The sequence below is a fragment of the Oryctolagus cuniculus genome, chromosome 5 (assembly GCF_051225735.1).
Source record: "Oryctolagus cuniculus isolate XC-2025 breed Fujian yellow rabbit chromosome 5, ASM5122573v1, whole genome shotgun sequence".
Classification (NCBI taxonomy): domain Eukaryota; kingdom Metazoa; phylum Chordata; class Mammalia; order Lagomorpha; family Leporidae; genus Oryctolagus; species Oryctolagus cuniculus.
This window is the reverse complement of record NC_142871.1, coordinates 116,860,390-116,875,175: the sequence shown is the minus strand read 5'-3', so window position 1 is coordinate 116,875,175 and position 14,786 is coordinate 116,860,390.

Here is a 14,786-nt window from a genome sequence, read left to right as displayed (position 1 = left end):
GATCTGACACAAGCTGAGAATAGTAGCAACTGTATAAATAAGATAATTAAATTTTTAATAGAAAACTTGTAAGTAATGCAAAATAGGGAAAATAATGTAATGACCTTAAAACTACTCATTATTCTGCTTCAGCATCCAGTGAGTGGGCTCTGTTACAGTAGCCCCTGAAAAGTAGATCTGTTTGCAGATGCCTTGATCCTATGAACATGATCTTATTTGAGAAAAGTCTTTTCTTCTTGTGTAAATTACTGAGGGAACTTAACATAAAATCCTCCTCTATTGTCCATGAAAATCCTAAATCAAATAACAAATGTCCCCATAACAAGAAGAAAGAATCAGGCGAGTGTGAGGAGGTGGAAGTGTGATGTGGTCATAGCTTCAGAAGCCATGGAATGCAGAGGCCACCAGAGCCTGGGACAGGCTGTGAAGGATCCTCCAGAGAAGCGAGGCCCCATGGACACCTTCCCCTCCGTATTCTGGCCTTCACAGAGTGACAGATCACAGTTCTGTTGTCTCAGCCCTGTTCTGCAACAATCGGTGACAGGAGCTACAGGAAACTGATAATTACTCCCAGCTACTCCCTGCACAGCCATGAGATTATTTTCAAGCAAATTCCTTACATCCATAGCCCTTTACCTACAAATAGTAATACTTAACTGAAAAAAGTAAACATTCATTTTCTAAGCATAATCACATTATTATCCCATCACAACAATATTTGGTATCATTAAATATTCACCATTCTAATTCCATCTATTATGTCTTACAGACTATTTTGCAATTGTCTTATTAGCATTGGATTCCAAACAAGGTGCCCACATAGCATTTGAAGTGTGTGAATAACTACATGTTGTAGAGTAGGTGGGCACTTAAGAGTCAGACAGGGTACATGGATCATGTGGGGGGTTCTCAATGACTACACACACGTTCCTAGGTCCTTCAGGTGTGTATGGTCTTACATATGGCATCATTATCTATTTGAGAAGAAGCGCAGATGATACAGCCGTCCATGACCCACACCACTGGCCTCACAGGACAGTGGAGGAGACACAGTGGCCTGTAGTTGCTATTAGAGGTTTCCTGGTGCTTTGTGGGAAGCACTGCAGGGACAGCAAGACTCCCTGGGAAGTAATGAGATGGGCAGTTAAACGTGGCCATGTAAGAAGGACCCACTAGGCAGTACTAGCAATGTATTCAGTCTCAGAGAGGAGTGACCTGTAGTGATGTGTGAATTGCTGTGTTTGATTCTTGCGAAGCTAAGCAAGTTGGAATTTTAATTATGATCAGTTTGGTGATGGCTTGACAGTGCTAACCCTATTTTGAGATTTTTCGTGTTATATAAACTGTAACAGAGCCCAGTAGCTATCTGATGAAATGGGGGCCCATTGCTGCACACTGGCGCTGACTGACAGCCACATTTACAACCATGTGCCTGTGTGCAAATGAGATACTTTGGGTCCAGGGCATTTCTCTTCAAGGTTGATATCTCAAAGCTAAAATAATTTCCCTTCTGGGGAAATACATACTAGAATCTTGCTGACTCCACCCCCTGAGAGAATTCACTCTGAAAAGGCATCAGCTTCCAGAGGCTCTGCAGGAGTGAAAGTTCTTTGGCTTCACTGCTGATGACTTGCTGGCACCTGGAATCACAGGATATAACCTTGAAGGAAGATTTTGTCCCAGAACACTGGAAAATGTCTCAACAGAAGTGTAGTGCCTGACTCATTATTAACACTGAATTCAAGAGATTTTTCTTATCTACTTTTGTCTATCATTTCATCAATTCCTTTTGCTTATAATGCTTTTCTGTGCATTGCAATAAATTGATTAATTTGTTACTTATCTTTGCTTACTTGGATTATTATTTGATTAAAGGGTAAAAGGACTTGACCATCTTGGAAAAACTACAATACCTGAGTAAGATTTGGGTTTTTTTAATTTCATTTAAGTATTTACAGATTTAGGAACATAGTGATACTTCCCATCCTACCTCCCTCCTGCCCACACTCCAGCCCTTCTTCTTTCTCCCTCTACTATTCCCATTCTTAATTTTCATAAACATCTACTTTCAGTTTACTTAATGATCAGAAATTAACCCTACACTGAGTAAAAGAGTTCAACAAATACTACGAAGGAAAAAAACACTGTTCCTCAACAGAAGAGACAGGGCTGTAAACAATCATCAAATCTCAAAATGTCCATTTCATTCCAATACATTACATTTTAGGTACTCTATTATTTACCTCACATCAAGGAAAATATATGATATCTTTCTTTCTGGGACTGGTTTATTTCACTAAGTATAATGGTTTCCAGTTGCTGATTTCATAGAAGGAGTCTAGGAGGATTCCCTCACTTTCAAGTGTTTTGAATAGCTTGAGAAGAACTGAAATTAGTTCCTTAAACATCTGGTAGAACTCAGCAGTGAAGCCTTCCGGTCCTAGCTTTTCTTTGTTGGGAAGGTCTTTATTACTGATTCAATCTCTGTTTTGGTTATTAGTCTGTTGTAGTAGTTCCTGATGATTCTTCTTATTTCCGTGGTATCCATTATTACATTTCATTTTTCTTCTCTGAATCTATTGATTTGGGTCTACTCTCTCTTTTTTTGGTCAGTTGGGCCAATGGTGTATGAGTTTTATTTTTATTTTTTTCAAAAAACCACTGATCTTTTGTATTGTTTTTTGGTTTTAATTTTTTATTTCTTCTCTAATTTTAATTATTTCTTCCATTCTACTAATTTTGGGTTTATTTTGTTATTGTTTTTCTAAGTCCTTGATATGCATTGATAGCTCATTGATTTGGTGTCTTTCCAATTTCTTGATGTAGGCACCAATCATAAACTTTCCTCTTAAAATACTGCACTTGCTATATCCCATAAGTTTTGTTACATTGTATTGTCATCTTCATTCATTTCCAGAAACTTTGTGAATTCTCTTTTGATTTATTCTATTAAATACTGTTAATTCAAGAGCATATTGTTCAGTCTCCATGTGATTTCAAATGCTCTAGAGATTCTCGAATTGTTGGTTTCCAGCTTCATTCCACTGTGGTCAGATATGATGCATGGAATGACTTTGACTCTTTTGGATTTGCTGAGACTTGCTTTATGGCCTAGCATGGCATCTACCTTAGAGAAAGTTCCATGCACTGATTGAGAAGAATGTTTATTCTGCAACTGTGGGATGAAAAGCTCTGTAGATATCCGTTAGGTTCCTTTGGTCCACATTGTTGATTAGCTCTGTTGCTTTTTTGTTGATTTCATGTCTAATTGAGCCATCCATTAATGAAAATGGGGTATTGTAAAAAAAAAAAAATGGGGTATTGTATTGGAGTCTATGTCTCCCTTTAGGTCTATTAACATTTTTTGAATTACAAGACACCCTGTGATTGGGTGCATAAACATTTTTTATAGTCACATCTTTCTGTTGAATTGATCCCTTAATCATTACATACTGTCCTTCTTCATCTCTTTTAACAGATTTTGTGTTAAAGTCTATTTTGTCTCTTACTAGGATAGCTACACCTGTCCTTTTTCTGCTTTTAATTAACATGGAACATCTTTTTTCCATCCTTTCACTTTCAACATGTGATTATCTTTGTTGGTGAGATGTATTTCTTGTAGGCAGCAAATAGATGAGTCTTATTTTTCAATCCATATGTCCAATCTGTATCTTTTAAATGGAGAGTTGAAGTCATTTACATCCAAGGTTAGTATTGATAAAAAGCGACTTGGCTTTACCATTTTTCCATAAATACTTCTATTGTTTACTTTGGATTTCCTTTGACGTTTTAATGGGAGATTTTCTACTTTCACATTCTTTCATGATTATAACTTTTTTCTGTGTTTCTGTGTGCAGCACATCTTTAAGCATCTTTTGTAAGGCTTGATAAATGGTGAAAAATCCTTTTAATTTCTATTTGTTATAGAAGGTCTTTGTTTCACCTTCATTCATAAATAAGAGCATTGCAGGGTATAGTATTCTGGGTTGAAAGTTTTTTTTCTCTTAATACTTGGAATATATCTCTCCATTCTCTTCTAGCATGTAGAGTTTCTGATGAAAAGTCAGCTGTAAGTCTAATTGGAGATACTTTGAAAATAATTTGACATTACTCTTGTACACATTTTAGAATCTTTTCTTTATGTTTCATTGTTGAAAGCTTGATTACAATGTGTTGTAGTAAAGATCTTTTCTGGTCATATCTATTAGGAGTTCTTTCTTTCTCCAAATTGGGGAGCTTTTCTGTAATTATTTCACTAAATAGGCCTTCTAGTCCATTCTCTCTTTCTATACCTTCAAGACTCCTAAGACCCATATGTTTGGTCATTTGATTGTATCCCATAAATCTCCAACACTGCTTTTAAGCTTTCTAGTTTATTTTGTTCTACTGAAAGATTTCCAAAGATTTGTCTTCTATCTTGGATAGTCTTCCTTCTGCCTCACCAAGTCTGTTAAAGTTTTCCACTGCATTATTTATTTAATCTATTGCATTATTCATTTCTAACGTTTCATTTTGATTTCTCTTTAAAATCTCAATTTCATGGGAAAATTTTTCATTCATGTCATGTATGGTTTTTTTTAGTTTGTAGATTTACTCCTTATTGCTTTTGAGTAATCCTATGATTAGTCCTTTGAATTCTATTTCCAGCATTTCATCAATCTCTCATCTTCACATTCTAATATTGAAGTGTTGTTGAATTCCTTTGGTGGGGGAGTCATGGTGTCTTCCTTCTTCTTGTTTATTGAATTTCTGTGCTTATTTTTAGAAATTCGTAGAGCTGCTTGTTGGGTTTTTTTCCTCTGATGGCTTTTGTCTTTGAGCTATGCCTCTGTGGTTTAGTGGAATGTCTTCATGTTAGGTGTGTGCTGGGTGTGGTGAGGAAGCTCTTTTCTGTGTTCCAAGGTGGGGCAAGTATCCAGGGTAACACCCAAATTGGGCATAGTAGATCTCCTCTTGTTAACAGAAAGGAGGGAATGGTCACCTCTGTTAGTGTGATAACTTCCACACTTCTCCTCCAAACTGAGCAATGACTGAGCGTTAGCGTCCAGTGATTCAACACTCATTTGCACCACTATATGTACAGCACAAATGAGCTTCACAGTCCTCACTCTGAGCATGATTCCCATGCAATGATCTACCCCAGGCAACCAAGGAGCTCTGAGTGTGTGGAGCCGCACCCAGGGATTTCCCAGAAACCTGTTATATCCTGCACCTTCTCATGTGGCTTCTGAGTCCCCATGGTCTCAGCACACAAGGTTCTCATAGTTGCTGGGTGAGACTCCAATAAATTGCTCCTATAAGTCACTGAGTTCTGCTCTGCCCTGCCAGCCTATACAGCCAACATTGAGGCAGATGTCCCGCAAGGCAGCTCTGCCTATGTGGCTTGAGCCCCAGAGCCTGTGGTATGTTGGGAGGCTGGGGGCATCTCACAGTCCTACATGGGTACCCAGCCACCTGTCAATCCTCCCAGCCAGGCTCAAAGTCAGTGGAGACTGCAGATTTTTCTCTCCACTAGAATCTCTGGATCACACACTTACACAAGAGTCACTAATCGAATGTTTCCCCCTCTCTGCCACTGTCACCAGTATTGCTGAGAAGATGGCATTCTGTCTCAGCCAGTCGCTGTGCAGGTGCACAAATGCTTCCACAGCTGCTTCCCGAGCCCAGAGTGGCACCCTCCATTTCGCAGCTAGGCAGCTGGTGCTGTTGTGGTGAGGAGAGGTAAGATTAACATGCCCTTTTATTGCCCTTGGGTCCAAGGGCAACCAGTAGTAAACACTAGCCCCTAGGGCTCCAATCTGGACTCACACCATGCTCTCCCTCTGATTATATCACCATGGGTTGCTACAGGTTGGTCTCACCAGTGTCTCCAATTGATGCCTGCTCCAGCTATCAGCTGCTGCAGTCATGTGTTGTTCATATTCGTGCTGCAGTCCTGCACCTTCAACACAAGTCTACAGAGTCCCTCTTCCTATCATAGATTTTCCAGTGTGGTTTTCTCTCAATTCTCCCCTGAGAGTGCGAATCCTACACTTTTTTTTTAAACTATTTATCCCTAGCCTAGCACAGCACATTGTTCCCTAATCTGCCATCTTGGAATACTCCCCATAAACCAGTAAAATTTCTGAGTTTAACAAGTACACAGAGGAGTCTGGTCATGGTCACTTGGCAAATTAATATAGATTCATCAATAAAAGGGCATGGGGCAGGGTGGCAGACAGTATTGTGGCACAATGGGTTAATCCACCCCTACAAACAGGCATCCTGATTGATGAGTACTGGTTCAAGTCTCAGATGCTCTGATTTTTCTCCAATTCCCTGCTAATGCTCCTGAGAAAGCAGCAGAAGATGGCTTGTGGTAGTACCCACAAGGGAGTCCTGGATGAAACCACTGTGTCCAGGCTCCTACCTGGCCCAATCCCAGCCATTGAGACCATTTGGGGAGTGAACCAACAGAAGGAAAATCTCGCTATCTCTCCACCTTTCAAATAAATAAATCTTTCAGGAAGGAAGGAAGGAGGGAAGGAAAAGGAATGGGTTACAGTAGACAGCTGCTCATCTTTCAGTTTCATTTCATTTCCACACTGTCCCCACCAATGTTAAAGATTATGTCATCACTTTGAAGATGTCACAGGATAAGGAAAGAACTGGCATATTTCTCTAGTTATGGAGTTGCAGTATCCAAGGAAAGCCTGTATCTTGCATGAGGTGAGAACAGATCCTATTGTGTTCTTAGCATGGGTGTGCCATGGGCCAGTGACAATCTAAGATTGCCACCAAGAAGCTTCTGCCATAATTTTCATCACTGCATTCCTCGGGATATCTGCTGTGGGTGAAATGGGTCCTGATCGTTGCACGGCTTTAACATTTGCAACTAGAATTTCCAAATGTGAAAAATATGAAACACACTAGATTGAAATTCCCAATTTGAGGAAAGAATTAGAGTCCTCACACTAATTTTTCTTCAGTCAAAATCTTTGCTTTCTGAAAGAGCTTCTTGGGTTAAATATCACATTTTTCATGTATTGGCTTCTTGGACCTGGATAAATCAATGAATCTTCTTGTTTCTCAGTGCAGTAATCTATAAAATGTATATGCTTATGATGTATGTTATAGGTGGCTTAAGGATTAAATCACTAAGGCATTCAAAGCACTTAAAAATTCACATTTGTTTAAATGATTAACAGATGCAGTTTATTATGATGATTTTAACAAATGACTTCTGGTTCACTTTAGCAGCCTTTTATTTTTTAAAAATTTCAACCCATCTAATAGTGATGAAACATAATTTGTACTTTGCTCTTGATCTGTGTCTAATAACTTAAAACCTGTCCTGGGAAAAATAATTTTGGTTTAAGGAGTAGCCAATAGCAAGGCTGTGTCAGTCACATCAGAGGTTCTGAGTAGTTTACAGTATTGATACAAATGTGAAACTCAGCTTTTACATAATGATATATTATGCTTAATATGAATAATCTATGAAATCAAATATCTAAAGAGATAGTCCAAGATTTCCTAGAATTTGATACTGATTATTCAGTTTCAATTCTGAGTCTGTCTCATAATAGCTATAATATCTGGGCATAATCACCTAATCAATGATATTTCAATTCTTATCTGTAAAGTAAATAGTACATTTTTGGATAGATATTATTAGAAGTATTCTAAAAGTTTATTGAAAGTGTACATTATTATTTCACCCTATTTCCATGAACTTCTTAGAATATTTTAGTAGAGTTATTAAAATGCATAGTACAGAGCCCAACTAGTAAAGGGTAGTGGTGTTTTCAATGCCTTTTATAATTTAGTGGACTTCTTCACAGTGAAGATGTCATGGTCCTTTTGTTTTCTACCACACTCATGGAACAGTTTATTGAAAATGTACACTACCTCAGATGATCAGGCTGTAGAAACAGGAGGTGGTATGTGCCTGCAATTGACACAACACCCAGTTGATGAAACAAATAAGACATGTTGAGTTGGGGTTGGCATTGTGGCACAGCAGGTAAAGCCACCGTCTCCAGTTTCAGCATCTCATATGGGCACTAGTTTGAACCCTGGAGGTTCCACTTCTGATCCAGATCCCTGCTAATGCACCTGGGAAAGCAGCAGAGGATAGCCAAATGCCTGGACCTCTGCACCCATGTGGGAGACCTGGAAGAATCTCCTGGAGCCTAACTTTGACCTGGCCCAGCCCTGGCAGTTGCAGCCAATTGGGGAGTGAACCAGTGGATGGAAGGTCTCTCTTTCTCTCTCTTTCTCTGTGCTTCTGCCTCTTCCTCTCCATAAATCTGACTTTCAAATAAATCATTAAATATTTTAAAAAGAAGAAGAAATATTGGGTGGTCACCACAGGAGAGTGGCTAAGGTATTGCTTCTGACACTGATGGCAACAGATGGGACTTTAGGGATCAGCCTTTGAAGCCAGAGAACCCATCATCTCTGAGCAAAGAGTCCAGTCAGCCCTTTGCTATCACCCTCTTCCATCAGGCTAGTGAAGAGGAAGACCTGGGCTTTGGATATCTCCCCTACCTTACTGTCCTGCGCTGAGCTCATCCTGCCCAGAGGTTCTGAACATATCCCTGATCCACAAAGCTAAGGACTGGATGATGTAAAAACATGATTATCCATTTATAAGAGGACAATCATCTATAATGGCATTGCAGTTTTGATTGTATCTGTTCTGGATTCTCCAAAAACTGAGAAAGTTTCAAGCAAGTGTCTTATACTTTAATGAGTATTGAGAAAGTACAACGCCAAAGTCTATATGGACACCTTGCTGTGAGGCTGAAGGGAGTTCACTAGAAGTTCCCTTCACAAAATGCAACTTTATCTGGAAATCCTCCTTTTCTGCTCCCACCAGAGGAACAAGATCTCCCGCCCAGGAAAAGCCCCCACTTAACTGCTGGGTCTGAACTGAGAAGTGTTTTTCTCAATGGCACCTCTAGTGGGCAGTACTCAACAGACTCACACAAACTCCAGCCAGCGTTTTCTGTTCAAACACTAGGAAGAGTGGCCTTTCGACATTATAACATGCCTGGCATTCTCCATGCTCCCACCCTTTCCTCTCAATCACCTATTTCCTTGTTTGCATCCTGAAATATTTGTAGGCTGCACAAGGACTGTCTTGTTAACTATGGAGCCCCAGGACCTAACACAGAACCTGGAACTTACTAGGTGATCAGCAACTAAGTTACTGAATGATGGTATTCCATCTTTAACTTTTTGTTTGCCATCTAGGGAACGAACCAACAATGACAGATTCTCTCTCTCTCTCTCTCTCTCTCTCTCTCTCACTCTGCCTTTCAAATAAATAAATAATGTTATTTTAAATGTGAAATGCCATAGTCTACCTTCAGGAAATAACTATTCTCATAGAAGCATACATAATCACCTGTCTTGTTATCCGAGTTCCTGTACACTGTACTATCTTGGCAGAGAAAGGAAAGTAGACAGACCAGCAGAACAAAAGGGAGAGTGAGGTTCACACCCATGTGAGGAGCGAGTTTAATTGTGAAGGATTAGAGTTCCCCAAGCCAAGTGATTCAAATGCTCTCACTCAGCTCTGTTAGCTATTGGACTGATGACAAACGGAGATGAATTTTGATCTTAAATAATCTTAATCACAACACCCTTCCTGATAAATAACTTTCTCAACCTTTCAACACTAAGATTTGTGTGGAGGTCACCTGGGCACCTGGCAATAAAGTAGTCACTGCGGCAAATCTCCAGCAATAAAGAAATTGCTACTGATTAAAAGAAAAAGCCCCTAACTAATGGCAATGTGCCTAGATATCTATCTCCTAGATTGTGATCCATGTTGTAGCAGCAGTTAGCTTCCATCTAGATTGCTGGCCTGCTGCTCCCTTTCAGTGTGTTTTAACAAATCTAATTCTACTCTCTGGCTGCTGGTAAATTCCTTCACCATTGCTAAGCTGTCTGCAACGCCAGGCCAAGACTGGGATAAGGGTTGCCAAAAACCTCACTGAGTCAACAGAAAATGAGAAAAGAAACTGCATGATTCTCCATTCTTACTTGGAACCTCAGGCATTCCCTCTGCTTCTCTCTGAAAACATATATGTTACATGTGTCACAGGTTTCCATTAAGACTCTATTAGCAACTGAAGGTGGGAAGACAAGAAACTGGGAACAACTAATTTACTAGTTCCTTTCTATTGTTCTTTAGGAGCTTGAGTCATAGAAGAAATTTAATGAAAGCATGCTTTGTTTCACCTGGACAACCTAAGAAATAGCACATTGAGGCCTAGCAGAACCATTTGTATCTCAATTTGAAAGTGCATTTTTAGGGCCGGCGCCACAGCTCAATAGGCTAATCCTCCGCCTTGTGGCCCTGGCACACCGGGTTCTAGTCCCGGTCGGGGTGCCGGATTCTGTCCCGGTTGCCCCTCTTCCAGGCCAGCTCTCTGCTGTGGCCAGGGAGTGCAGTGGAGGATGGCCCAAGTGCTTGGGCCCTGCACCCCATGGGAGACCAGGAGAAGCACCTGGCTCCTGCCTTCGGATCAGCGCAGTGTGCTGGCCATGGTGGCCATTAAAGGGTGAACCAGCAGCAAAAGAAGACCTGTCTCTCTCTCTCTCTGTCCACTCTGCCTGTCAAAAAAATTAAAAAAGAAAGTGGATTTTTGGAAGGTATATAACCTTTGATAGTTGCAGTGGCAATGTAAAGATATTATCTGTCTGGTGTGGTCCTAATTCCACTATTTTTAGGCAGAGTGAAGGAAGACTTCGCACTAAATCACAACTGCCTTCCTACACATGGAAGATTAGATTATGAGATAAATTTTCAAATCTGAAAATAAAAAGAAATTAAAAGCATGCTTTTCCATTTGATAAAATACAACACACTTTCATGGTGAAAACTCTTAAGCAAATGGGTATAGAAGAAACATTCCTCAACACAATCAAGAAATTTATGACAAACCATGGCTAGCATCATATTGACTGAGGAAAACTTGGAAGCATTCCCACTGAGATCCCATACTGGACAGGGATGCCCACTCTCACCATTGCTATTCAATATAGTTCTGGAAGTTTTAGCCAAAGCCCTTAGGCAAGAAAAAGAAATTAAAGGGATACAAATTGGAAATGGACATGTACTTCAGGCCATTATTCACTCTTACATTCTAAATCTATTGATTTGTATGTCTCACCACATGTTTGGAAAATTTAAAAGGTAGTTTTAGGGGCCGGCACTCTGTCATAGCAGGTAGGGCCGCCGCCTGTGGTGCTGGCGTCACATATGGGCACCAGTTCGGGTTCCAGCTGCCCCACTTCCGATCTGGCTCTCTGCTATGGCCTGAGAAGGCAGTGGAGGATGGCCCACATGGGAGACCCAGAGGAAGCTCCTGGCTTCTGGCTTCAGATTGGCCATGCTCCATCCATTGTGGCCATTTGGGGAGTGAACCAACGGATGGAGGACCTCTCTCTCTCTCTCTCTCTCTCTGCCTCTGCTTCTCTGTAGCTCTGCCTTTCAAATAAATAAATCTTAAAAAAAAAGAAGCTAGTTTTATGCACCAGTAGTCATCTAGCCTTTCCAAGATTTCTGATTTGTAACCTGGTGGTGCCCTGGAGGCCAGTGCTTCTCAACCAGAGATTTTTGTCGGCCACCTCAGAGGACAATATCCAATGTTTAGAGATACTTTTGGTTGTAACATGGGGATGAGGGTGGGTAGTACTAAAGCTTCCACTGGATAAAGGCCAGAGAAGCCTTTCAACTTGGTGCAATGGACAGGAAGTCGTTCATAGCAAAGTGTTATGCTTTTCTAAAAGCAGCAGTGCTGAGGGTGAGAGGTTAAGTCTGCCTTAGCCATTCTCTAGGTTTGCTGTGAGCTGATTGAACCTAGAGAGACAATAGGACTTGTTATCTAGCTTGTTAGTGGCAAAGAATGAATTAGAATCTAGTTATGTAGACATTCAAACTGACTCATTTCTATTACAGTACATTTTAATTTTGAGTGGTCATAGCTTGTGTGGTATTGCAGGATCACAATATACAACAATTGTGTCTTGACTATTCCTATAGAGAGAGCACCTCTAGAGTAACCTCCTACCCTCCCTCTTGCTCTGGTCATATTCTCAACTGGTCTAAAATGGTACCATCATTTTGGACACAATTTAAGTTATTTTTCTAGTGACCTACATGAAAGAGTGTATGGCAACATAGGACATTTTATAAGATCAGCATGTACCTTGTTGACTCCACAAATCAATATGAGGTCTTGACCTGCTTATCAGTTATTTATTTATTAAATGACTTCCTCCCAATGAAAGGGGATAGAGTCCAATCAGGTAAAAGTCACTCCTATGGTCCTCAGGGGCCACAGCGTTCCATACTAGATTACAAGGAGAATGATAAATTGTCCCTCAATAAAGAAACAACTGGTTAATATGCTACATTTCAAGGTCAATAGTAAAAGCTTAAGAAAAAAATTTTAGCTGGATTTTACTGAGTTGATGGGGACTGATTTAGGAAGAAACTTAATAAGTAGGGTTTTCATCAGCTGGGTGGAGGCCTGAGGCAGATGAAAAACCTTCATGTGAGTGGACCCTGGTAGGCATGTCTGGAAACAGCAAACTGCCAGCTCTCTGGGATACTTTCTTAGTGGGATGCCAGATAAAATGCAGGATACCCCGATAGTGGAAACCGCAGACAAACCATGAATAACTATTAGTACAAGGATGCTCCAAGCGTCGTATACAACATGCTAAAAGTAAAAATTTATTGTTAATCTGAAATGCATAATGACCCAGTTGTTCTGTACTTTCTCTATTAAATCCAAGAAATCTGCTAGCACACTCTTCTCTCTCCGTGTCCCTCAAGTTGGCCTTCCTAGCCTGTGGACCTTTGTACTTGCTCGTGGTTGTGATTGGGACACTCACCTTCAGCAGCTACTGTCTTTTCTTTTATGACTTTCCTCACTTTATTTCTTTTTTATTTTTTATTAACTTTTATTTAAAAAATATAAATGTCAAAAGTACAACTTTTGGATTATAGCAGCTTTTCCCCCATAACCTCCCTCCCACCCGCAACCATCCCATCTCCCACTCCCTCTCCCATTCCATTCTTCATCAAGATTCATTTTCAATTTTCTTCATATACAGAAGATCTACTTAGTATTTACTAAGTAAAGATTTCAACAGTTTGCATCCACACAGAAACACAAAATATAGAGTACTGTTTGAGTAGTAGTTTTACCGTTAATTTGCATAGTACAACATATTAAGGACAGAGATCTTACATGAGAGCAAGTGCACAGTGACTCCTGTTGCTGATTTGACAATTGACACTCTTTTTTTTTTTAAACTTTTATTTAATGAATATAAATTTCCAAGGTACAGCTTATGGATTAAAATGGCTTCCCCTCCATAATGTCCCTCCCACCCGCAAACCTCCCCTTTCCCTCTCCCTCTCCCCTTCCATTCACATCAAGATTCATTTTCAATTCTCTTTATATACAGAAGATAAGTTTAGCATATATTAAGTAAAGATTTCAACACTTTGCACCCCCATAGAAACACAAAGTGAAATATACTGTTTGAGTACTAGTTATAGCATTAAATCACAATGTACAGCACATTAAGGACAGAGATCCTACATGAGGAGTAAGTTCACAGTGACTCCTGTTTTTGACTTGACAAATTGACACTCTTGTTTATGGCATCAGTAATCACCCTAGGCTCTTGTCATGAGTTGCCAAGGCTATGGAAGCCCCCTGAGTTCACTGACTCTGATAATTTTTAGACAAGGCCATGGTCAAAGTGGAAGTTCTCTCCTCCCTTCAGAGAAAGGTACCTCCTTCATTGGCTTATTTCACTCAACATAATGTTTTCCAAATTTCCTAACAGGGATCACTTTTCAGTTAAAATTTAAACACCTAAGAATAATTGTGTGTTAATTACAGAGTTCAACCAATGGTACTAGAACAAAAAAAAAATACTAAAATAGATAAAGTATTACATTGTATATCAACCGTCAGGACAAGAGCTGATCAAGTCACTGTTTCTCATAGTGTCCATTTCACTTCAACAAGTTTCCCCTTTGGTGCTCAGTTAGTTGTCGCCAATCAGGGAGAACATATGATATTTGTCCCTTTGGAACTGGCTTAATTCACTCAGCATGATGTTTTCCAAATTCCTCCATGTTGTTGCAAATGACTGGGTTTCGTTTTTTTTGACTGCTGTATAGTATTCTATAGAGTACATATCCCATAATTTCTTTATCCAGTCTACCGTTGATGGGCATTTAGGTTGGGTCCAGGTCTTAGCTATTGTGAATTGAGCTGCAATAAACATCAATGTGCAGACAGCTTGTTTGTTTGCCAATTTCATTTCCTTTGGGTAAATTCCAAGGAGTGGGATGGCTGGGTTGAATGGTAGGGCTATCTTCAGGTTTCTGAGGAATCTCCAGACTGACTTCCATAGTGACTTGACCAGTTTGCATTCCCACCAACAGTGGGTTAGTGTCCCTTTTTCCCCACCATCATCTGTTGTTAGTAGATGTCTGTATGTGAGCCATTCTAACGGGGGTGAGGTGAAACCTCATTGTGGTTTTGATTTCCATTTCCCTGATTGCTAGTGATCTTGAACATTTTTTCATGTGTCTGTTGGCCATTTGGATTTCCTCTTTTGAAAAATGTCTATTGAGGTCCTTGGCCCATCTCTTAAGTGGGTTGTTGGTTTTGTTGTTGTGGAGTTTCTTGATCTCTTTGTAGATTCTGGTTATTAACCCTTTATCTGTTGCATAGTTTGCAAATATTTTTTCCCATTCT